The sequence below is a fragment of the Camelus dromedarius genome, chromosome 21 (genome assembly GCF_036321535.1).
Source record: "Camelus dromedarius isolate mCamDro1 chromosome 21, mCamDro1.pat, whole genome shotgun sequence".
Classification (NCBI taxonomy): domain Eukaryota; kingdom Metazoa; phylum Chordata; class Mammalia; order Artiodactyla; family Camelidae; genus Camelus; species Camelus dromedarius.
In genome coordinates this window covers 25,941,629-25,967,622 of record NC_087456.1, presented here as the reverse complement: position 1 = coordinate 25,967,622, position 25,994 = coordinate 25,941,629, and positions in this window count along the sequence as shown.

The following is a 25,994-nucleotide window of genomic DNA, read 5'->3' as shown; positions in this document are numbered from 1 at the left end:
GTGGGAAACTTCCCAGAGAACTCCGGCGGTGATGGGTGAGGCTGGGACACGGGGCGCTTGGGGGTGGGGTGAAGTGGTAACTGGTAAGGCTGAGAACAGAGCAGGGGCACTCTGTGACTGCACAGAGATGAGGGGCGAAGTTTGTGGAGTCAAAGATGGAATATGAAAGGGAATCTATGCATGTATATGAATGACTGAAATATTACGCTGTACATCAGACACTGACACAACATTGTAAAGGGACTATCCCTCAATAATTTAAAAAAAGATGATTCTGTCGCTTCTAGATTGGAAAAGTGGGTGTCCAGCAATGAGTGAAGTCTGGGGGGCATTTTTTCCAACGTTATAGGTCACATGTACCCCACAATGAACTAGGTTCCCTTAAGATATGATGCACTATCTTTCTCAGTAATTGTTACGCCCTTAGGTGAACAGTGGAAGGAAAGATTCCAGATTCGTCCACCTATGAAAAATGTGGGCAATTTTCCAGTAAATGTATGTACCTCTTTAAAGCTACTTGATCTCAGGTAAGTTTTGAGAAGCACAGGAAGGCCAGGGGAGGAGAAATAAAGAGGCAGGGAAAAAAGAGACACAAAGGGAAAAAAACCCCAAAACCTCATAGTGATGACATCATCGTTGTGTTATAAAACAGCCTTAAATCTGTAAGAGTCATTTCTGTTCTATCTCAATAGGGAGAAATGTGCTGAGCTCCTGGGGTCATTGCCTAACACGTCTGCCAGATGGATCCTGGGCTTGGCTTCTGGGGCAGAGCATTCCATCTCAGGGTTTAAGATACAACAATGCATTATTAAACCTGTTTGTAACACAATGTGCAAGATGACATCATATCCCTCAGTGTGTGTGACCTCACCAGAAATGTGTGCCCTGCTGTGTAGGAAAAGTGGAACTCCAAGAGACAGACAGTTGGGCAGAAGTTATTATGAAGCCTTAGAAAGAGCTGCCCTTCCCCCCCTTCTTTTTCTCTTTTCTCTCAAATCCAAAATGTTCTTTAAAAAGAGGAAGAAGAAATATTTTATGCAATCCTGCATCAAAAGTATGCAATAAAAAATGTTGAGGAAAAAGCATCTGAAATGAATGAAAAATGGATATAACCTCAGGAGACTGTGATTTTTGGTCTGGTATCCCAGTCATGGTCAGCCAGGAAATAAAAACCATTGAATATTTAGAAGAGTAGGACCATGATGCAGGGAACTGGTTACACTGGTGATAGAAGAGATAAGAAGTCTATGAGACAGTGGGGCCACTCAGAAATTGGCAGAGGCAAGAAGATGCTGCCACCTGTAAGCCAGATGCAGGGAGTATGGGGAGCCTACTAGGGGGGTAGATGAGATGCAGCTGCTGCCAGAGATGCTACCAGAGGCAGGAAAGAGGTACCCTGCCCTCTCCTCTCTTCCTTGGACCCTCCAATCTTTCACTAGTGTTTCTTCTCAAGGGCTGAGTCCAGAAGGAAGCCAGTTGACTTAGGAGCCTGGAAAACCCAGTCCCCTGCAAAGCAAAGCAGAGCAGAGGAGGATGAGGAATAGATCTAAAAACAGAGAGATCCAGAACCAGCACATCTGGGAAGACGAATGCTGCCTTCAAGGGAAGAGCATCATTGTCTGCAGAATCATCATGGATCTGTGCACAGCAAGGAGATGATTATCCACCAGCTCCCAAACTGCATGTGGAAGAATCAGGAGCTAATTTTAGCTGAACATCACAGGGGGCAACCACCTCCACCACCCTCATAACAGGACTTTGGACTGGATTTCACCTATGAGCCTACCCAGTATGACCCCCTCTCTTTTAATTCTTAGTCACTGATACAATTAAGCATGGACAACAGTAATGGCAACCATTATTTTGGTCGGAAAAATTAAAATTTGTGTCCTATAGGTGTGATTTGTGTTGTGGATGACAATGCTAATGATCCTGACATCTAATACATATGCGTTCATTTATAATTCACTAACTCGCTGCTGGGCCATCATACTGTTTTCACAAGTCAGTCCTGTTCCCAGACATTCCTACTTCAAGATTGAAGTAATTTCTTTAAAAGTGATATTGGACAGTTGACTGTTGATGCAATGTTCTATTATTAACTAACGTGTAATTAGTTCATTAAAAAATACCTGCACTGAATAGCATGTAACTTAATACAATCTACCAAAGTGGAGAAATCCAGTTTCTTACAAATGGGAGCAAAATTACAGAGCAGGGAAACTGGAAACGAGAAGATGCCAGCTGGCAGGACACTAAGTGTTTCACATTACTGTGTGTTTATGACCTCTGTGTTCTAGAAAAAAAATTAATTAGATTACGTTATTTGAGAATCTTGGAATGTCCTGGCGCCATGCCAGGCTTATCAGAACCACACATCTGAAGCTTAATGTAGCTGTTTTAAATTTCACCTGTATTTCTAAGCTTTGAAAAAGCAATAAATGTAGGAACTAATAAATAACGGTGGGAGAATGCTGAGATTCCCTGCAATGGCAGCATTCAGCATAAAATGATGGGCTGCTCCAAAGTCCACTGTACACTTGTTTTCCTGAGCATGAATGCAATGTGAAGCAGTACTCTTTCTTCAAGAGTATTTGGAAAATAAATGTATGCAATGTGGGAACTATAATTGTAGAAACTTAGCGAGCTGTTTTTGAAAATTCAAATCATTCTTAAATAATGTGTCGGTATCTCAGGTTGGGGGCAAGATGGAGAAGGGCAGATGAGCTGCAGCACAGGGAAAGGGAGGCAAAGGGAAATCTGCTTCCTGTTCACCTCGATGAGAGAGTCTTACTGGTCGTCATTTTTTTTTAACCATTTAACTTTATTATTTATTTTATTTTTAGTTTGCAGTAGGCACTGCTTTTGATTATTTAACTTTTAATTGTGGTAACATATGCATAACATAAAATTTACCATTTTAACCATTTTAAGTGGACAGTTTAGCAGCATTTAATACAGTCACATGGTGGTGCAATCGTCACCACCATCCATCCTTCTCCAGAACTTGGCTTAAAGTTCTTCTGTTAATTTCTAAAAATTAAAAAAAAAAGTTAAAAATTTTCTCTAGGAATATTTGGTCACTTTAGTCGAGGGCTGAAAATGTGCAGGGCAGGACATCTGTGTCTGCACATGTGGGAGCCAGCACTGCAGTTGAAGTATCTCAGGGGTTTGACTGTGTTATTAGATAGATGAGTTGTGATTGAATAAAATGACTGTCCAATCAGATTTATGGAAGAATATTGGTTCCTTTTGAGAAAACCAATGAACAATACGTTACCGACCAGGGTTTTTGGACTCCGTAATCAATAGCAATTGATAAGAGGCTAGACGAGAAATTCAGGTAAGTCTTCTCTGAGAGGCGTGCTGCAGCACGAGGGAGCGAAAAGAAGCAACAGATTCCCTTGCTCCCTGCATGGGAGCAGGCTGGTCCCTTCAACGGGGCGAGGGTGGGGGTGGAGCCAGGGGTCAGGCCAGAGGGGTGGCTTAAGTGGCCTCTTGGTGGTGAGCAGGGATTATGCAAGCTATTCTGCTTTTGCTCCCGACACCTCAGAAGTGGATCCCATTGTTAATTTGCCCCAACTGCCTATGTGCACAGTTACTTTTAGTTCCTTGTAGTTTCTTTGTATTCTGTTGCTCAAGGAGATGTCTGTTCAGGAGCAAGCACTGCAGTAAAGGGTCCCAGGTCCCAGGTCCCAGCCTGTCTCAATGACAAGACAGAAACGGATACTACTGACCACTTTAATGAAACAATTCCATTCATTCATTCCACAAATACTTCCTGAGCACCTACTTGTACTGGACATTGTTTTAGTCAGTGAGGGATTTATGGTGAACAAAAACTAAGCCTGCGCCTGCATACAGACCTTATATTCCAGTAGGAGAGACAGTCAATATGTAGGTAAATATGCAATGAATGGTGGTAAATGCTGCGGTAAAAAGTAAGTATGCATAAGAGAAATAAAAGCAAGTTTGCTTTCCCTTTTCCTATTTATTCCCACTCATAATCTCCCAGAGATAAAAGTGGGAGATCTTCTTCAAAGGGAAACCTCATTCACCCAACAAACCCCTGGATCTCATTCCTTGCTGTGGCCTCGCCCTGATGACAGAATGATAATCTAGGGAGCTATGCAGAGGAGGCTGAGCTGGTCACAGTGTGAAGGACGCATTTCTCTTTGCTCTCCTCTCTCTGTTTCTCAGTTTTGTCTCAGTATCTTGGTTGCTTTTCCTCTGCTTCCTTCATGTCACTGACCAGACAAATGAAAAAGTCATTCATTTCTCCAACAAGGACAAAGCGGAAATCTGCCAGTAGGAGACACCATGCTAGTTGCTGGAGGGAGTTAGAGATGTGTAAGGCATGGGTTCCTATCCCCCAGAATCTACTGGCATCTAGACATGTAGCTGAGAAAGAGACAATCAATTTCCTGTTGTGTGAACCTCTGAGGTGGCACTTGCTTTGAGGATTTCAGGAGATGCCAAGGTAACTTCTGTTAAGACAATCAGGGAAGAATTCATAGAAGGGGTAAGTTTAGAGATAGATCTTGTTGGCTGAGCAGTGCAGAATCATATATGTTACGAGATAATCTCAACACAGAAGAGGTGGCCAACATATCCCTTGCTGCAGAAACATCTGGGAGGAAGAAGACAGAAAACGTCTGATCACAAGTCATTGGCCTTTGAAACTGTCTCTATTGTGAGGGGAAAATACCTGACAGAAAATTAAAATTCAATCAATAAATTGTTCCATCTAAATAATATCAATTCATATCTTTGGCTGATTTCACTGCTTGGATCAAGCTCATCCATTCATTCACTTGACAGATATTAACAGAGAGCCTGATTTGTGCCTGTCCTGGGGTTACAGATAGCGGTGAACAGAACAGAAAAAGCACCTGCTCTTATAGAGCTTTACATTCTAGAAGAGCAAGATTTTGAACACAGCAGTAATTGTGGAACATACGAAGTAGTCACAAGTGCTATGAAGAAAAGAAACTCAGGCAACAGGGAATGGAGCACTGGCCCTGACTATGGAGTGTGCCTGGCATTGTGAGGAACAGAAAAGCCCAGCGTGGACGGAGCATAAGAGCGAGAGGCAGAGAACAGATGACGTGGTCCAAGGAAGTGGAGTCAGATTTCGTAGAGCCCCATAGGCTGCTGATAGAGAGACCCTGATGTTGACTGTGAGTGGGAGAGGAAATTGGTGAGAGTTTTATATCCTGGAGAGACACGATCTAATTGATGTTTTAGTAAGATAGCTCTGCCTTCTGCGTTGTGAACAGATTCAATATTTTGTATGTTGTGGTGCAGAATACCCCGAAGGCCACTGATAATTTTACATACTATCTTTTGGTACTTGATTAAGTAAAAAAAAAAAAAAAATCAAGCTGGCTGTTTATTACCTCTAGGTTAATGATGAGATGATGTATTGATAACAGTCAGGGTAACAACCACTAGGAGATATATTAATAAGTATCTCTATATTGGTAATATTACTTATATATAAACAATATTAATTACATGTTACATAATATATGCATATATAGATAGAGAGAGAAAATGAGTGCAAACAACAAAATGGCTTTTGCAATTGTGGGTTTGTCTAGGCAAGTCCAAAATCTGTAAGGCAGGCTGTCAGGATGGGCAGGGTGGAAACGTGTTCACAGGAACTGATGCTCCAGTTCACTGGTAGAATTTCTTCTTCCAACAGGAAACCTCAGTTCTGCTCTTAAGGCCTTTCAGTGGATTGGATGAGACCCACCCAGATTATCCAGGAATCTCCTTTATGTAAAGTCAGCTGTTTGCAGATGTTAATCACATCTGTCACCTACCCTCACAGCAACAGTGAGATGAGGATTTGAGTGAGTAATGAGTACTGTAGCGTAGCCAGGTTGACACAGGGGTGATGATCACAGACAACTAACCACCCCCATTACCCAGTAACCAACTAACTGGCTTTGTGTAGACTGACAATTCTTTCCTCTACCCTCTATTTTTTTACTGGCTCTTTTGAAGTCTGCAGACAGCCTCAGATTTGGATTCCCTGTCTGATAGGCTACAGTCAGGACAAAATATTAATTAGAGGACTGGACATGGTTTTGTTTGTGAACTCATTAGCACCGGGAGCCTGGCTTCTGCAGCTGGATGTGTCGGTGCCAACAGGGTAAATTTCAGCCCCAAATAGCAGCCACCTGGACCTTGGGTCCAACTTCGTTGCCATGCCAGTCATCAACTCTTTAATATAAGAAGAGTGGGACTGCCTGAACTGCTGTCCACATTCAATATGCAAACACCTCCTTTAGGAACAAAATAGTGCCTGTGTGACTCTGTGTGGGTCGTGAGTAAATTCTAGGGACGAGGAATAACAACCATCCAGTTCATCCCATTGACCCCAATGAACTCGGCTCAATAAATATTTGCAGAGGGACTGAATGCCAAAGCACGCTTGGGTTTATGCGACTTGGTTACATTTCTACCGCGAAACCTGTGCTACTACAAACTTTATCTTGGAAAACTTCTGATAGGTGGTGAAGTTGCTCTGAACCTAGGAAGCGGCTATTGGCCAAATTATGTGCTCTTGTGGAGAAACATTTCCTGTGTATTAAAAAAAAAAAAAAAAAAAAAAAGGCCCAGCATGACTAATATGGTAAGAATGTTCTCACCTTCTCTAGGAGAAGAAAGGAGTCAGGTAGAGCTTTGCAACAATCCGTGGTCGCAAACCTCAGCAGACACCCAGGTCGTTAACTAACCACACGCATGTGGCACACGGAATGGAACATCCCAGGGCTCTGAAACCACAGGCATCTATCTGCTGGATTCAAGGAAGCAGTTTCACAGGCCCGGACAGAAAAAGGATGTGGTGAATTCAAACGGTTCTGATTTATAGGCAATAAGGTGCAAGGTTACGGTATACAGAACACTGAGCCGCTGCATTCTCGTCACCCCCTCCAGAAGCCCCGGCTGCTGTGGTTTCTAGGAAGATACCAAGAGTGTCGCCATTACAATAACCAGGCCTGGCCCTTGTCCCTGTCATCCAGCTGCACATCTATGCAGCGGTCCTTCAGGAATAGCCATGACACCCTGCCTTTGGTTACCAGCCAAGCCAGGGTGTGATATTTTTTCCTGTTTAATTAAAAAAAAAAAAAAAAAAAAAGGACTTACCCGTTTGCTTTTGCCAGCTATCTGAAAGTTCAAAAGGTAAAGAACATTTCCCTCCACAAATAAAGCATGGAATGTATTTGGGAGCTGAGTTTTCATCAGCAGTTGTTGTTTTCGATCCACCTATTCCACTGCTAAGGAAGGTGAAATGGGGAGTTCTTTCCTGGAAGGAAAAAAAAAAAAGAGCAACTTTGGATTTATAATTTGGCATCAGTGGGAAGGGCTCCAGGAACTGAGGGTCATCCCTCAGACATTCATATAAGCTAGTGACACCCTCACATGAGAGGGGCTTGTCGCACCTCCTTGGCGCAGGGAGAGTTCAAGTTTCCCTTCAGGGGAAATAAGAAAACGAAACCATGCTCACTTCAAGGCCGTCTGATGACAGGCTGTGATGGCATTTTTGTAGACCAACCTGTCCTCAGTCAAAGACTCTTTTCATAAAATTATATCTTTCATTTATAATGCTGCAAAGCTGAATGTCGTATTTGCCGCCGAGGGCCGCCCACAAGGTCTCACGAAGGACCAGAGCTGCTGTCCGTGGAACGTGGCAGAATGCCCCCCGCCCCCCCCCCAAATTCCCTTTCATATTGACCCAAGGGCGGACACGAGTTTCTGGAGGAGATGACATTTGAATTGGAGCTTGGAAAGGCAAGATGAACAACCGAAAAGGACATAAGCGAAATGTCTGCTGCCTGCCTGATCTCATCTTCCAACTTGCTGGGGTAATTTTTCAGTTATGGGAGAAAATTGGGTTCAGTCACCATCCCCTATTAACTGTGGAAAGTCAGCCCCCTCCTTGGTGTACCTCCCAGTCTTTGGGGGTTTCTCTTTCTCTCCATCACTTGCCTACAATTTCTTGCTTCACTGAATTCTCAGCGTCTTCTCTGTGTCTCATCTTTTCAAGCTATTTTTCCCTCTCTCTCTGCCCTACATCACTCCAATCCTGAGTTTCTTGAAACATCACTGACACAGGCTGCTTCACGCCTAGATTTTAAGATAACTAAGGAGAGTGGCACGAGGTACATGGTTGGTAACATCTTAAATTTTACATCAGGTATCCCTCACCAATTTCCCTGGTCCTCTTACATAGGAGATATCTCACCAGTCATCCTATTTGGGGTGCCATTTATTAATCTGGGGCTGAAGTAAGACCAGGCTAATACATAAGAGATCCCCTGATATTATGACTTGAAGAACTAAGAACGTTCTTTCCCACATAGCAGTCTGAAGTAAGATTTCCAGGCTAGCCTTTGGCTCTGCTTCACAGGATCATTCAGGGACCTGGTTGGGAATGAGTTGTGGCTTCGTTGTCCTTCAGGCTTTCCATTTGTGTGGCCAAGGCTGCCGCACCCCACTGGTACAGCCACAGGAATGGGAAAGAGAATAGAAGAAGATGTCCTGTCAGCCAGGACCAGCACCACCACTTCTGCTCAATGCCACGGGTGAGAATTCTGCCATAAGATCAAACTAGCTGCAGGGCGCAGGGAAGTGTAGTTAGCAGCCGGGTCCCGCCCCTGTACTATGAAAGGGGGTGAGAGCCAGTGTGGCTGGAAGACTGGTGGTCTCCTCCCCCTTACCTTCCAGAGACCCCTCCCTTTTCAACCATCTTTTGTCCTCCAATTCCCAGCAGCAAACTTCTAGCTTCCCGCCACATTTTGAAAGAAAAACAATTCAATTCCTCATGTTTGAATGCTCTCCTCCCAGACAAGACTCAGGGGCCACGACTTCTGTCACTCAGACAGCCCGCTGAGCTCTTTCATGGCACCGACGCCTCTGAGATGAGTGTTCCCCTTTCCTGTAACACAGTCGCGACCAGTTATTTGACTCCGTGTACGTTTGTGCCCTCACTCCTGCGCAAGCATGCAAATGAGAACTTCTTCTTTCTGGTACATGAGGGATGGAGGGCAGGGCCGGGGAAGGGGAACTATCCCCTGAGAAGGAAACACTGATGCAAAGGAGAGGAAAGAGGAAAGCAGGGGGTACCTTCCGGTAATGGATGGTCAGGTTGTCCTGCCCAGTAGGTTACTAGAAGAGGAATGGGGGTCTCAGCAAGGAATCTTTCCAGTTGCAGGTAATCAGAAACCAAATACAAACTAGCAGAGACTAAAAAGAGTGTTTACACGGGTTGTTCTAGAGGTGGTTCTGGTTCAAGACAAGCCTTGGCTCCATCCAAGGCTCCGAGATATGTCATCAAGTCTTTGCCTCCATCTCTAAGCTGTTTGGTCTCTGTCTTTCCAGAAAGGTTCTCTCCAGAGGGGCCCCAATAGCTCTAGGCCATGTATTATCTGAAAAATATTTAAGTTGATGTTTCCAGTGAGTCGTTAAAGTAAAATAAAGGTGAAATTCCAGAGTCAGGTCATCCAGTGCAGAATTTGCAAGGTAAAGTACAGAGACCTAGGTCCAGTGCTTCTGGATTCTCCTGACAGAAGGAAGATTTTACAAAGGGCAGCGAGAGGCAGGAATGCTTCTCCACGTTTGCCGCCCAGAGAGCGTGAAGCCAGCTTAGGCGAGGACCATTTTAAGTACAAATTTACCTCTTTCCTTAACATTCTTCCTTCTCCACCCGTAACTCTGATCCCAACAGGATCAGAAACTCACCAGGAGGTGGGCAGTGAGGAGAAGTATAAAGTAGAGAAATATAGAAAAACTCAATCATGTCATTCCTGCTTCCCCCAACTGCCTCTCAGCCCGAAGTCAGGGGATGGGAGTGCATTTTACGTTAAATCAAGGTCAGAGTTTTCACTACCATCTTGAACTTGACATTGCAATTCCTAAAGTGGGATTACATTTGTGATTGAAAGTGACTTTAGGATCTAAGTATGATCAGAAATTGTCTATGGAAATTGTCATCTAGGTCGGATAAAATTTTAAAGGGATCGTGGAAAACCAAAAATACTTTTATTTGATTACGTTATCAGTTCCGTTTGTCTAATGTGCTGTTTACCTCCCCCAAGAAATCACGATCCAGAGGGAAAAAAATACCCTCACTCCTCCAGAACCCATAAAATTCCCTTAAAAAGATATCTAGTGTTCCTTCTTGAGTCAGTGCCCCTCACCCCGACTAAACCTGTGACAAAAGAGTCATATGACTCTTCACAGTCCCACCTGGGCCCCACCTGTGAAAGCAAGGGGTGGAATCTAAAAGGGGAGGAGGCTGGCAGGACACAGCCGCCCGTGAGGACAGGAGATGACGGCACAGGGACTCGGAAAGACTGTAGGAAGAGTCACTCCTGGTGAAGAGGAAGGCCCCAGGTGAGAGCAGAGCCTCTGATTCCACTCGTGGCCTGGGGTTGGGAGCACTCACTCCTTCGGACGCACAGATCTAGAATGCTAGGACCCCAGCAACGCGGAACAGCGCCTGCCGGGCCCTCTCTGTGACCTCTGTCATTCCCACGCCACCCATGGCAGCACGCGTGCCGCTGTCACTAGCCCCGCCACGGGGCTGTGCTGGTCTCCCCGACGTGCCTACCGGTCAGGGTGATGAGCTGAAGCCACACTGCGTCTTTCAGTAGTCAGCACATGGGTGTGAAGACCAAAATACGTTTAAGAGTGTTCCAGAAAATACGGAACCACTTAATCCACATTTAAAAGGCAGCTCACTCTGGAAAACCGTATGGAGGTTTCTCAAAAAACTAAAACTAGAACTACCATATGACCCAGCGATTCCACTCCTGGGGATGCAGCGCGAAGACCCAAAAACACTAAGTCAAAAAGACATCCCAATGTTCATAGCAACACTATTTACAATTGCCAAGATACGGAGACAACCTAAGTGTCCATCAACAGATGAATACATAAAGAAGATGTGGTGTGTATATATATATACAATTGAATACTATTCAGTCACAAAAAAGAACAAAGTTTGCCATTTGCTGCAGCAACATGGGCGGTCTTGGAGGGCATTATGCTAAGTGAAGTAAGTCAGAGAAAGACAGATATGCATGATATCACTTATACCTGGACTCTAAAAAATACAACATAGTGAATATAACAAAGAAGAAACAGACTCACAGACACAGAGAACAAACTAGGGTGTGAGGAGGGTGGGGCAACACAGGAGTTGGGGATTGGGAGGTACAGACTATTGGGTACAAGACAGATTATAAGGATATATTGTACAATACGGGAAACATAGCCAATGGTTTGTAATAACTGTAAATAAAGTGTAACCTTTAAAATTATATATATAAAAAAATAATAAAAGGTAGTTCACTCTTCACACACTGCCCTGAGTTTACAGGTCCTTTCACTTATTCAAAATACATGTAAGGTATTTTTTACATGCTGATGATATGATCAGTGCAGTGTTAGAATCCAGGAACATCGGAGTATTTAGGAAAATGTCTACAAGTTTGTCTCCCTCGCCTGAAGTTAAGTTCCACCAGAGTGGGGGTCCTGTCTGCCTTGTTCACTAGAGGAGCCTCTGGCATCTGAGAAAATGTATGTATGCCTACGAGGAGCTCAATAAATATTTCTGGACTGGGTAAAGCAGTATCATCACTGCCCTCAAGAAGTTTAAAGTCCAATGGAGGAGAAGGCATGTAAGCACAACAGAGTACAGGAAGTTCAGTGACACAGGAAACCATAAAACTGTATCACGGCAAACAGGGTGGGGGTGAGGCAGCAGCGAGTCAGGCTTCCAAGAGGTGATGCAACGTGGGGCATTAAAGGTCAAAGGGAGCACGGCCACCTAGGCCGCTGTCCTCCTGCCCTCTTCTCCCTGAGGGCTTTTGGATTCTTGTCTCCTCTTTGGATGGGAAGGAACAGTGGGTGAAGAGGGAGTTCTCTGGGGCTGCTCCTTCCTGGGTGTGGTCTTCTCCATAGCTACGCCAGCGGGATGACTTCACAGGACCTCAGCACGGAGCCCGTGGGACTGTAGCTCTGTGGGATCTTGGCAGAGCCTAGCCCAGCACTATGGTCAGAACTGAGGAGTGATGTAGTAATCGCCATAAAGGCACGTGGGCTCAACGCCGGCGCTGAGCAGAGCTCTTCCTGCAAACTGTGCTTGTGCGGAATGACTGGGAACTTTTCCTGCGTGTGGCCAATTCTATGGGGTTAAAAGATGATTAAGCCTAAACATGTAAACAGCAAATTCCCAAGTTAATGATGATGAAACATTCTCTTAGGGTTAGGCTGGTTTAGAGCTGACTGTGTTGCCTCATACTGGAATCTGGTCCAAAATGTTGATTCCTTTGATAAATCCTGTTGTCATCCCCAGGAATAACATGATCCACCAAAGAGAAGCTTTTCTAAAGTTTCTAGAGTTTCAATGACATGTTCCTTAGCATCACCTAGAAAAACCCCAAGCAACACTGATGGGCTCTTAGGGCCTCAGGAAAATGATGCACATCTCGAAAGGAGGGCCCGTGGTGAGTGCTGACAGCACAGGCCTGGGAGTGGCACACCCTAGCTCACATCCTAACGGAGAAAGACAGCAAAAGGCAGTTAAATATAAGAGAATTTGTTTTTCTCTTTCTGACTTACTTCACTTAGTACAATCATCTCTAGGTCCATCCATGTTGCTACAAATGACATTATTTTATTCTTTTTTATGGCTGAGTAGTATTCCATTGTATAAATAATGTCACAACATATTTATCCAATCATCTGTCAATGGACATTTAGGTTGCTTCCGTATGATACCATTTATATGTGGACTCTAAAAAAATGACCCAATTGAACTTATTTACAAAACAGAAACAGATTAACAGATATAGAAAACAAACTTCTGGTTACCAGAGGGGAAAGGAGGAGGGATAAATTGGGAGTTCAGGATTTACAGATACTAAATACTATATATAAAATAGATAAACAAGAAGGTCCTACTGTAGGGAACTATATCAATATCTTATAATAATCTATAATGGAAAAGAATTTGAAAAAGAATCTGCATAACTGAGTCACTGTGCTATATACCTGAAACTAACACAATGTCGTAAATCAGTTGGGGCCAGGGCTCGATTTGTAATCCTTCATCCTTTCTGGTAGTCATTCAACTGCCATCAACATCCCCACAGGATGGATTCTTTTTTCAGGGCAACAAATACTCAATTCATCAGGGAACAGAAGCACTGCTCCTGTGCTGTTTCTCCAGGACCCTCAAAAGGTTGGCATATAAACAGGAACTAAAGACACATTATTTTCAGAAGTGAACATATTTTTGCTCTAGTTGAAGGATGTTGATCTGTATCACCCCCTTCCACATGAAGAGCATCCTTGCTCTGCACCATGTTTCTGGTGACTTCAAAGGGAGCCTGCAGAGAGCCCCAGAAGACGGATTACTCTGCCCTGTTCCAACCACAGCCTTGCTGACGGCACGTAAATGCCAGAGCAAATGTTTCACCCAGGTAAGGACCTAAAATAATGAAGCTCATTTTTGTTTTAGGATTTTTTTTTTAATTAGCTCCAAGAAAGAAAAATGCTGCAGGAAGTCATAACAGTAATGGTTAAATCCCAATTCTGGGTAAATGAAAAAAAAGTGGAATATGGTTCTTTAAGTTTGTTTTATAACACTGCTGGGATTGAATCAAAGCTGGCTAACGATTCTAAGTTAAAAAGTGAGCTGTTTTCTGATTTGATAAAATGACACAGTAGACTAGAAACACTTGAATTCAGTATGAGAAAGACCTGAAAATGAAATGCTCATTGTTGCCTGCAGCCTCCCCAGACTCATCTGGGAAATTCCCATCCACATTATTTCTCCCATGACCCTGTTCTTGTGGCTAACGCGTCTCCCAGCTTCTCCAGTGCTATCATCTGCTTGGCCTGCTATCAATGAAATAATGGAAAAAACAGGGGTCTGAAGAGTGGAACTCCAGTCCCCTTGCTGACTACCTGGTGACAGGTTAGTTGGCCTCTTCAACCTCAGTGACTTCATGAGAATAATAATATTTTGCCTGTCTAAAGGCAGGAGGCTGACAAGATGAATGATGTGTTTCAACTTGATGTATACTTTATCTGCTTTACCTTAAAGGAGGGTCATGAATCATTGGGTTCACAGTCATCAGATGACTCTGCTGTGAACACAGAAGGTATATACACACACAAGAAGAATTAAACGAATGTTATAACTCATGCAATTTTGCTTATACCCACTTATTTTCATTTGGGCAACTTGATATTTTCTCAGTTTATGGCGAGGTTTTTAGATCATCAGATGATTCCTTGAGGTTTCATCCAGCTGGAAGGTCCGTAGTTTCATTATGGTTTTTTTTTTTTTTTTCAGAGGAACTTAAAATAAATGTGAAAACAAATGGGCCAGAAACAGTCATGTTGGTCACTGAGACGTCTCTGGGAGCCAGCCCCTCTCTCTCATTCTTGCACTTTGTGCTTTGACCCTCACACCTGCTGCCCTATCAGTCTCGCTGTTCGGGGGACCACCTCCCCCCAGTTCATTTCATGCTTCTATTATGCATTTTTCGAAACACAGATCTAACTAGCCATCTGTGCTTCCCCCTGCCTCACGCTCCTTAGTGTAGGCCTTTCAGAGAGCAGCTCCAACTTGGCTTTCTCATCTCACTGTCTGTCGTTCCTCAACATGAAATGTCTCACTGGCCACAGGGGACACTGGCTGTCCCACCACATTCCACATAGCTTCTCCTTGGCAAGGTCGCCCCTGCCGTTACCTCTCTGTTGGATTCCCTTCTGCATTTGTTTGTTTATTGCTGTAGAGGCTTAAACAATACCTGGTGGCTTAGTGGCTAAAGCAACACCCTTGTATTAATTCATGAAGTTCAGAAGTCCAGGCCCATCATGGCTAGTTTCTTTGCTCAGCATTTCACGAGACTGAAATCAAGGTGGTGTCCTCAGCTGGAGGCTCAGCTGGGGAAGGATCTGCTTTCAAGCTCCTTCGGGTTGTTTTCAGAACGAATTTCCTTGCAGCTGGAGGACTCAGGTCCCCTGGTCATGCCAGCTGTTGTCTGGGGGCTGCCCGCAGCTCCTAGGGTGGCTCTCGGGCCCTTGCCCCAAGGCCTCTTTCACAGGCCCTCACACAGTCCCACACTTTCTGACTTCAGAAAGGACCCAGGCCCTTTTCAGACAAATACTGTATGATATCACTTCCATCTGGAATCCAAAACATACAACAAACTGGTGAATATAACAAAAACGAAGCAGGCTCACTGGTGCAGAGAACAAACTAGTGGTTACCAGTGGGGAGAGGGAGGATGAGGGTTAATATAGGGGGAGCAGAGTAAGGGGCACCAACTACTAGGTACAAAACGAGCTACAAGGACATATTGTACAACGCAGGGAATACAGCCGGTATTTCATAATACCTATAAATGGAGTAGAACCTTTAGAAATTGTGAATCACTATAGTGTACACCTCCTCATACAATATTGTACAGCAATTATTAGTCATTTTTTTAAACAAGCTCACCTGATTAGATCAGACCCACCCTGGTAATCGCCTTTTTAATACAACTGATTGGGACCTTAACGATGCTCCCTTTTCCCATATAATATAATTGTAGGAGTCATAGCTCATTCTAGCCACAAGCTCTACCTGCACTTAATGGGAGGGAATTACACAAGGGCAAAGATCATTGGGATCAAAAATTCTGCCACACCTCCCTTTCCTTCTCTGCTACGAAAATCATTCTTTGTGAACCAGGTGCTAATGTAAATGCACCTCCTGTGTTAAGGCATCCTGACACCCACAGGCTGAGATGCTGGCCCTGTACTCAGTGTGGGTCTCTATTTATCCCAATACTATTAGATTTATCACATAATATTATAACTAGCTGTGTACATATCTGTTGGAATTAAGATGTAAGAAATTGGGATATCATGGAATTCTCAGTTTCATATTGTCTACAGTGAATCCCCTGTTTGTTGAAGCTGTGTTCTGGGCATTAAATTCCTTTCTGAACATTGTCTGCACTGCTTGAGAGGGAGGTGTGTCAGGCTGTCTAGGAAGAAGCATTTTTCCAGGTGAGGGTAGAGGCTTAACGCCAGGTGATGCCTGAGTCCTCTTTCCCTTGCCCGCGAGCCTTGCACATTCTTTAACTCAGGTCTGTCGTGCCAGTGGTACAGACACAAGGATGCAAATGTTAGATGGGAGCTGCTATGCACATTAGTGAAGCGCTCATGTTTGCTCATAAAGGATGAGATCGTATGAGAAAACAGCATCAGCAAATTGAGTGCCAAGATGCTGAGGGAGAGGTGTAAAATTTTTTTTTCAAATTTAATAGTTATTCTGCATCTGTTATCTGAATGAATAAAGATGGTGGTGATTATAAATGGGATAAAATAATTAAATAATTGCACCACTGGCATCTGTATAAGAACTTCAGAATGGCTATTAGTTATATTACATTCGTTTTTCCCCTGGGAAATTTTCTTTCATAAAGGAAACAGGAGGACTTCACATTGAAGGTGCTTGATTCTTCCACCTGGGAGCCAGTTCAAGTCTCATCGAGTCTTTCGAGGACTAGTGAGTCCAGTGTTGTGGTACCACTTCCCCGAGGTGCTCACACCAGAGATGACAATCCTGTGAGGTGACTGGATGGTACAGACACTAATGTGTATTTCAAATTTGGAGGAAGTAACTGCTTTTGCCTATTTAGCAATGCAAAATATATCCTCTCTGTCAATTTTCTGGAAAGAAAACTGGAATTTGAGTAATTTTATACTATAGGCTGAATTTCAGGATTCCTCATTTTGAAAAGAATGAGCATGGGAAATTATCCAGAACCACAGCTCTTTGCTATGACTCTCTGAAAACAAGAAGCTTGAACTTACCTCCCCACCAACTTTCATGCAGGACTCCACCACTCAGGACTTCCCAGGTAACAGCCAGGAGGAATAATAAATAAATTTAACTCCTTTCATTTAACTATGGTTGCAGAGAATTGAGCTCTAAACTCTGTGCCAATGGGATGCTGGAAATAAATGCACCAGTCAGGATAATATTTAACAAAGCATTTTGACCTGGCACCAAGCTTCCATTAATGGAATTAAGAAAGCTCTGCCAGGGTTCTGGGGAAGATGATTCCCACAGTTCCCCTCCGAAATGTTTTCAAATATGCAGAAGAGGAAAAAAAAAAAGATGAATCAAGCAGAAAACCTCGTGGACCATTTTTCTAAGCTGGGATGGATTATGTTAGCTTCTGTTCCCTGATTGTCCCCTCCCCCAAGAAATGTAGGGCTATTTCCATAGCCCTAATCAGCAGAGACAGTTGAAAAATTGATCTGGAAAATCGGCAGTTGACCCTCTGATCCTGCTCTTTGTCGACACATTCGATCACATCTGGTCTTGAACTGTAAAATTGTTGGCTTAGTCCCCAGCATACTGCTCTGACAGCTGCATGCATTTTGTCCACGGAAAAGCTCCCCTCCCAGAGGCGGAGGAAACCAGGACAACACAGCTTTCATGGCTAGACCCCCTAACCACGAAGAGCATTCTAGTAAGTTTCTACATAAAGGCCCCTTGGCTTAAGATTTTCCCCAAATAAAGAAGCACTAGGGAAGAGCCCTGGTAAAGGCATCTGCTGGGGTGTGGGGAGGGCTGTATTTAAAACTCTGACTCTGTCTTTGGCTCGCAGTTATCCAGAAAGGAGTCAGAGATTCACATTCTACCCTCTGAAAAAAATGCCATCAGGATTGGAATAAAGTGCCACGCTTTGCCAAACACTCTAAGATAAATAATTATGCAAGTTACGCTCTTCAACTCCACAGCAGCAGACTGCCCCTCTAGTTGGGAACAGCTTGGTATTTTATAATAAAATATATACACATATATATTCACTAACTCAACTGGAGTTTACTGAGCATCTATAGTGTGTCCAACTGCTCTCTAAAAACACAAGATATGAATCAACCCCATAGAAGGGCATAAAGACATAATTTAGCTGACTAGAAAGTCAACCTTATGATTTTAAACTATCATTTTATGACATAAGTAATCCACTAAAGGATTGAGCATATATTGGACTATCTCATTTAAATCTCATAATGGTCACATGAAATAAAATATCACTGCGTAAGTAACAGACTCAGAGGTCTTTAACCACAGGTCCAAGGTCACATCGCTTGTTGAACAGGCGAGTCAGCCAGGAGTCAACATCCAGCTCTGTCTGATAGCACAGGGAACTTTGACAGCAGCCACCGTGCTCACCTCTTCAGGATGCTGACTGCTTCAAGGAGTTGCTCACAGACTTTCAAAGAGATTGACCTCATGGCAACACTAGAATAACCTGGCAACTAGTGTTTGTCATTTAATTTCTAAGGCATTGTAATCACACGGGACATTCAAAGATTCGTTTTCCCTAAAAGAAGATATGGTACTCTCAGTTCTCATGTCTATGATTAGTAGCTCTGATTTCTGAGATTTCTAAGATATCCCTCATCTAAAAGTGTTACGGAGACTTTCCATTCTCGACAAGATGTCCAAATAACATGGGCTTCCTCCTCCTTTCCCAATCCAATCCTGAACATGCCAAATGTAGGCGAGAGGTGAGATCAATTGGTCTGAGAAAATAATGCCACAATTTGGAGAAACTCCTGGAAAGAGAGATGAATGGATTTTGATGTAGGAGAGAACAGTGGTTTGGAGAAGATTAAGGTTAGGTGCGACAAAGGGATGGGTTGGAAAAAAAATCTTCCCATTGTGTTCTTTCCTCAGTACAACATGCCCTGACAGGATCATTGCCTGCTCCACCACTGCTGCAAAGCCAGCGTCGAGCAGTTCCAGACCAGCCCAGCCTGCTGGAGGCAGCATGCAAGTGCGCCTAGAGATGCGTGCGGTCACGAGGTAAATGCTGCAGGAAGTTGAGCTAGAACATCACCTTCCCCTCCCTCCTTATTTCATGAACTCACTGATTACAGTCAAGGAGAAGAATTCTCAGAGCAGCGCTAAGGGCAATGGGACATGGGGCTACTGAGGGTCAGGATTAACTGGGTGGGAGGGTACCAAAAGGGCATTAGCTCAGCCTAGATTTAATACCAATGTTCTCCATTCTGAGGCAAATCTCTCTACCCTCACTAAATGTTTCAGTAAAGGCATAAGTCAGAGCTTAGAGTTTAGTTTCTCTCATTGGGCATCTTATTAACCGAGGTAGTTGATGCTGCCGGAGAAATAGGAGAGCCTAGTAAATGATAAGAAATTTTACAAGTTACCTTCTGTAAGAGAAAGGTAATACTTTGAACAATCTATACTGGAGAACCAGATAAATGCATTAGACCAAAAACTAATTGATATCAAGCATAACAAACATTCTCAGAGAAATATGGAAAGATATTTGAAATAGGGACAAACAGTTTAAAAAAATAACTACTTGAATAATTGCCAAAACTTGGAAGCTACCAACATATCCTTCAGTAAGTGAAAGGGTAAATTAAATGTGGTCCATCCAGATTATGAGATATGAGACAGCACTAAAAAGAAATGAGCTATCAAACCATGAAAAGACATGGAGGAACTTCAAATGCACATTACCAAGTGGAAGAAGCCAATCTGAAAAGCCTTCATACTATGTGATTTCAACCATTTGACATTCTGGAAAAGGCAAAACTATGGAAAGAGGAAAAAGAACAGTGGTTGCTACAAAACAACAACAACAACAAAAAATCTTACTGAATAAAAATAGTATCACAAAAGAGTAAGAATCAGACCTGACACAGACTTTAAAAAAATAATTTATGGATTTTCCTTACAACAAATTGATGTAAGAAAATAATGAGTCATATTTCAAAATGTTTAAGAGAACTAATTTGAAACTATCATTTTATACACATAGAAACTATTTTTTAAGTGCAGGCATAAAATACAGAGGTTCTCAAATATATATATAAATTTAGAGTATTTCCTGCACAAAGATCCTCTTTAAGAATACATTAGGGAAAGTAGTCTGATAAAAAGATGACATGAATCCAGGAAGACTCTATAAGAAAAGGCACAAAAATATTAGCAAAATTAGAAAAATTTAATATTGACTATGATAATTCAGAACTGAAATTCTAGGTGAAGGGAACTGAAGGGTGTTCTGTATTATGCTCATGTACTTTTCTTCAGAGAGAAGGTGGAACTATCTATAAGCTTAAAAAATTGAGAAGGAAAAGAATTATAACCAAGGACATTAATATATTTGGAGTAACTCTGAGAAGAATTAAACTGTTTTGTAATAAAATCTTCAGATAAAATAAATTCAGTATTTCCAATGGAAGGCAAGAAGAAAGAAAATTGAACATAACACAGGTGGTAAGTAGAAAATATTAAATAAGAGTGCAGAAATAATTAATATGATGTCTATTTTAATGTATAGAAGGGAATCAAAATAACCAACCCAAAGGTAGATTGCAATAATATCTGGCAATTACAATATTACAATATTAGATTATAATATTTTACTACTAAAGATATACTTAAAACAAGAATATAAAAAGACTAGAAACAAGGAAATGAGAAACCATAAACTAGGCAAAAAGAAAAAATTAAAAGACAGCCAGATAATAATTTTAGTATCAGAAAAAAATATAATTTAAGATGAAAAAATAACAAAGGATAAATAGGAACTATATATCAGTAAAAATAATAAATATTATGGACCATATATTTACCAAAAAATGTAGCCTCAAAATACATAAAGTAACAGCTGACAGAATGACAGGAAGAAGTAAAAAATTCAATAATTTTAGTTGCAGATTTAAACTTACCTACTTCAAATTTAAATAATCAGTAAATGAGTAAAAATATAGAAATTTTGAATAGTATGATTAATAGGCTTATTGGGAGAGAGAGGAAAAAAAATTTACAGACAACAAATGGTAAAATATGCATTCTTTTAAGTGTATAAACCTAAAATTCTCCAGGTGTTAACCACAAATAAACCTTCAACAAATTCCCAGGCTCAAACTTCATAAACACTATGTTCTCTGAACATAATACATTACACCTGCATTAAAATGAAAAACTAATAACAAAAGTTTGGATGACTTCTGCTTAAAATAAACGTTGAATGTATTCCTAGACCCACTAAATTAGCAGTAAAGGTTGTTTTGTTGTGGTACATGCACGTGCATGTGTGTGTATGTGTGTGTCCACGCATGTACATGTGTGTGTGTATCCACGGTCTAAACCTACCAGAATCAACAGTAAAACAGAAACCCAAAAGCATGTGAACTGTTGACACGAAGCATCTCTGAAAATTGATGTGAACGTGAGGTTCCATTTAAAAGCAGGTAGACTCACCAATACTCTGTCACTCTGTGCCATAAAGCAACTGGCTCATTTCAACCAAGAAGAGGAAAATAGGCTGATGATCTGAAGAGAGAACATGGACTTAGGGACACTAACTACTAAATTAAAAACATAGGGGCTAATTCAAACTCTACATTCAAATTTCTGGAAACTTCAAACTTCCACCCAGATCTCAAAATCAGCAGCCTGGTTTATATCCTCCAGTCAAGCTACTGAAAGACTCTTCCTGATGAAACAGACTCCCAAGAAGAAAACACTAACAGCACCCAATAGGAGGTTTTGTAACAAAGCATGCCAGGAAGATCAACCTCCAGGAAGTCCACAATAGACAAGCCCCATGCATGTTTCAATCAACTTTTTGGTGGCCATTTCAAAATACACCAGAACGTCAGTGACGAACAGATTATTTGGAGATTTCTAAAATTAAAAATAAATGTTAAAAAGTGCTAACATAAAACAGCAGTTTGGTACACTCTAAGACCACGAAGGGAGAAGAATGCTTCACATAAACTACCACATTGTTTATAAAATATGTAAGATACTGCTTCTAAAGCAGCAGAGAGATAAGATATTGCTTTCACAAAACAATAGGATGCTATAATACTAATAGAATACACTACAGACACAAAACAGAAAGGGCCCATAGCAACTAAAAATACTATAGAAGAAATAAAAGCTTAATAAAAGAGTTGAAAGATAAAACTGAGGCTATCTCTTCTCCAAAAAACAAAAATTAAAACAACACAAACAAACAAAAAGCAGAGAAACAGACAAAGACTAGGTTACAGGTGAACCTCAAAATATTGATTTCCTGTCAGTCTGAAACAGCTGAAGACCTCTTGGCCACTTCGTAGAGGATCAGTTACCTCCCCAAGGCTATCCAGAGAATGGTCCTAGCAGAGTAAGACTTGACAGTATGCCCAGCATGAGAAAGGCTGGGAATAGCTGGCTTGGATAAATATATGTAAACCCAACAATAATCAGCAAAATGAGTTAAAAATGTTTACCTAAGTATAAGGAGTGGTACCAGGAGAAGTATGTTTCTATAGAACTGTTTCATTTTCTATATGATGTATTGGTGCAGAAACAGATAAACAGATTAGAGCAGTGCCTAGACTATGAGATTAACACATTCACCCCTTAGCAGACACAAATATTGTCTTAGGATGGTTCACAACTGATTGACTTTAGGGGAACTGCCCTCAGCTGTGGGGAACTGCCCTGCCCATGATTATGCCCTGCTGAAGTGGCCAGTAGCCAGTGATCAATAACTGTCTGGTGTGGAAGTACAAAGGCCTGATCCACTTCCCACCATTTAATTCAAAAGCGAACTGCCATCTCAGCTCCAGAACTCCCACAGTATCAGCTGAGGCGTCAGTTCCAAGTGCACGGAGGGTCCATGTCTCCTTCTGTCTGGCTTGCCTTATTCGTTGTCTTACAGGTAGGTTTCTCCAGAGCACTCTCCAAAAAAAGTGCTGCGTGCAACTATCTGAGTCAGAGTCTCTTTCCTGAGAACCTAATCTAAGACATCTAACAAGTATGTGGAAGGAGGTTCAAGCTTACCATTAATTTAAAAATGCAGATTAAAAACAATGAGCTATCAATTTATACTCATCAATGGGCAAAAATTAGATAGATAATACCAACAGAAGTTCAAGTGAGGACAACTCTGCCTTTTAATTGGAGTATTTAGACCATTCACATTTGATATAATTGTTGGTATGGTTAGGTTTTAATCTCTCACCTTGTGATTTGTTTCTCTTGTCCCAAGTACTCTTTGTTCTGCCTTATACTTTGAATGGACCTTTTACTCATGCACGTTACTGTAATATGATTTACTGGCCTTCAGAGACTACTGGTTCACTAAATTATGCAGAACTTCCAAATGCTGACACAAATCATTCTATAACATCAAAACAATCATGTTTATCAAAATCACCACCAATCTCATCAGGAAATTCTTTAAGTAAGGGGGAACTGTCAAGTTCACAGCAATGGATTCAGGTCTTTGAAAATCTAATTTTCACTGGAAAGCTCAAATTTTACCATTGGCAGCAAATATCATCAATTGGTCTCTTTGATGTGACAAATTCACTTTGTTCAACTTCAAGAAAATGTTTTCCAAATACTCAGGCTTAAATGACCATAATTTGTGAGTCATTCTTATACATAAAAATTGTGTTCCATGAAAAGAGTGACTAGTTCCACTCAAACGACAACATGAGCTTTTCCTAGAGATCACAGTGCACTTCAGTGTGCATCAGAAATGCTTTATGGAGACTTTCCCCTTTTATCACACAGAATGTTAGAAAGGCATGTACTCAAGTGTTGACATTTAGTACAATTAATAATATTTATTGCTTCATCAAGGACGTTGTAAAGCGAAATTGGTGTTTTTTTTTAAATATAGTTAATGACAGTAAAGGATATGACTACTAGGATAGTTCGTTGCCATGACCTTGATTTGTGCTAAGGTACCAACAATTTTCACATCCTTGTTTTTGCACCAAAAGTGCTAATTCCAACCCAGTGACAAAAGCAAATAACTTCTTAATACTGTGGTTCCCAGACTGTGTACCAATTTCCAGTGCTCTGCCATAGTAAACTCACAGGGTACTGACAGAGATTTTAAAATTTCAAAGGAGAGTCAGCAATATTAGCATCTGTTGCATACTGTGCAAATTACTAGCTCAAGGTAGTTCAGTTTCAAGGCACATTTCACTATACTCCTTTTTATAATAATATATTTTTGAACTTTGATTTTTCACTGCTTCCTGTGATAAAAATTAATATGGACTAGTAAATGAGGATAACAGTATTCCATCCGATTCCAAGGTTTGAGTACAAGTACACACATCCTATTAATAAATAATCGTGGTTATTTAAGAGTAAAATAAAAGCATACCATTTATTTGCCTTATTTTTTTTCAAATAGTTACTAAGGTCCTGGGACGTGGATACGTATCGAGTTCTTCCAATCTAGCTACTTAATATACAGACTGGCCTAGAAAGGCTGTGGAAAAATTATTGAGACACTAAGGGTACCAAGAACTGGTAACTTTTGGTAACTTCCGTCTCTGTATCCTTATGGAAAAAGAATTTGAACACTTCAGGTCCACTGACAGGGTCTCAGGATCTCTCAGAGCTACAGGCTACACTTTGAGGACCAATGTATTAGCTCAATTCTCTGCTTCTCAAGTGTCGAAAGAAATTTCTAAAAGTTACATGAATTACCTCTCATCAAAAAATGTACAACCTCTCTATCCTGGCTCATTCTGTTACATGCTTGTCTGCTTGCTCAGGGTCTGGCACACGCTGCTAGCCTAAGATGAATTTATTCATTGAACGAACATGAGTTGAGGACAAGCCTCATGCCAGACTACTTCGGTTTGGAGATTGTTATCACATAAGAACTTTCCTTTGCCTTCAAGTAGCTTATAATCTTGTGGGAGAAATTGGCAAAATACAAATTACAACAGTATTTTTTAAATGCTCTCACAGAGGTCAAAAGAGCACTTTGGAAACACATAAATAGGTTCTCTAATTTAACTTTGGTGGCTCACGGAAGATTCTCCCAAGAGATGATATGCTGACTATGTCTCAAAGAATAAAGGGATGAGAGAGTGAGAAGGGAGATTAAATATGTGGAATCTAACAAATTAAACAGATGAATGTATATGACAAAATAGAAAAAGACTCACAAACACAGAAAACAAACTGGTGGTTACCAGTGGGGAGAGGGAAGGGGGCTGGACAAGGTACAGGTATTAGATTAAGAGATACAAACTCTTATGCATAAAATAGATATGCAACAAGAATAAACTGTATAGCATAGGGAAATATAGCCATTGTTTTATAATAATTTTAAATGGAGTACATAATCTATAAAAATATTGAATCACTTGTGTTATACACCTGAAAACTATATAATATTGGAAATCAAGTATACTTCAATTTAAAAAAAAAAAGAAAAGAAAAAGAAGGGAGATTGAGAGAGAGAGAATCAATGAATGAATGACTGAAGACTGCACTGGTATGAGCCAGGGGACGGTGATAAGAGGGAGGCTGGGCTGTAACAAAGTCAAGCTGGGAAGTTAGGACTTTATTATTAACAGGCTAATGAGAAGTCATCGAAGGATTTCAAGGTTGTAAAAATCTTCCTCTAAGAGCCATTAAAGAATGGAATAGAAGAGGGAAAGCTTAGACAGAGACTGGTTAAGAGCTGGTTGCAAAATTAAACTGAGAAATGGTGAACACTTGAACTAAAATGGGGGGTGAGCAATGAAGAGAGGATGTCAGGTTAGGGAGACTAAGAGGGGTGCATTGATTTGGCAGGTGAGTGTGGGAATGAATAACTCATAAGGGTCCTTTTACTTTTTTTTTTTTTAAAGGGGGAGGAAGTGCAGGTTTGCAGAGGAGAAATAGAAAGTTCATTTTAGGTCATTTTAGGGTGTCTGTTAGATACCCAGCAGACAGGTGCTTGTACCAGAGTAGAGCTAACATTGTTTTGGCAACTGGATGTGGAAGCACGACCAGGTTTTATGCTATCCAGTTAAAGGAATCATTGCCTATGGTAGGTATATGGTATGCTTCCCAAACACTGAGCAAACGACAGGAGGAACAGATGGGCATGCTATTT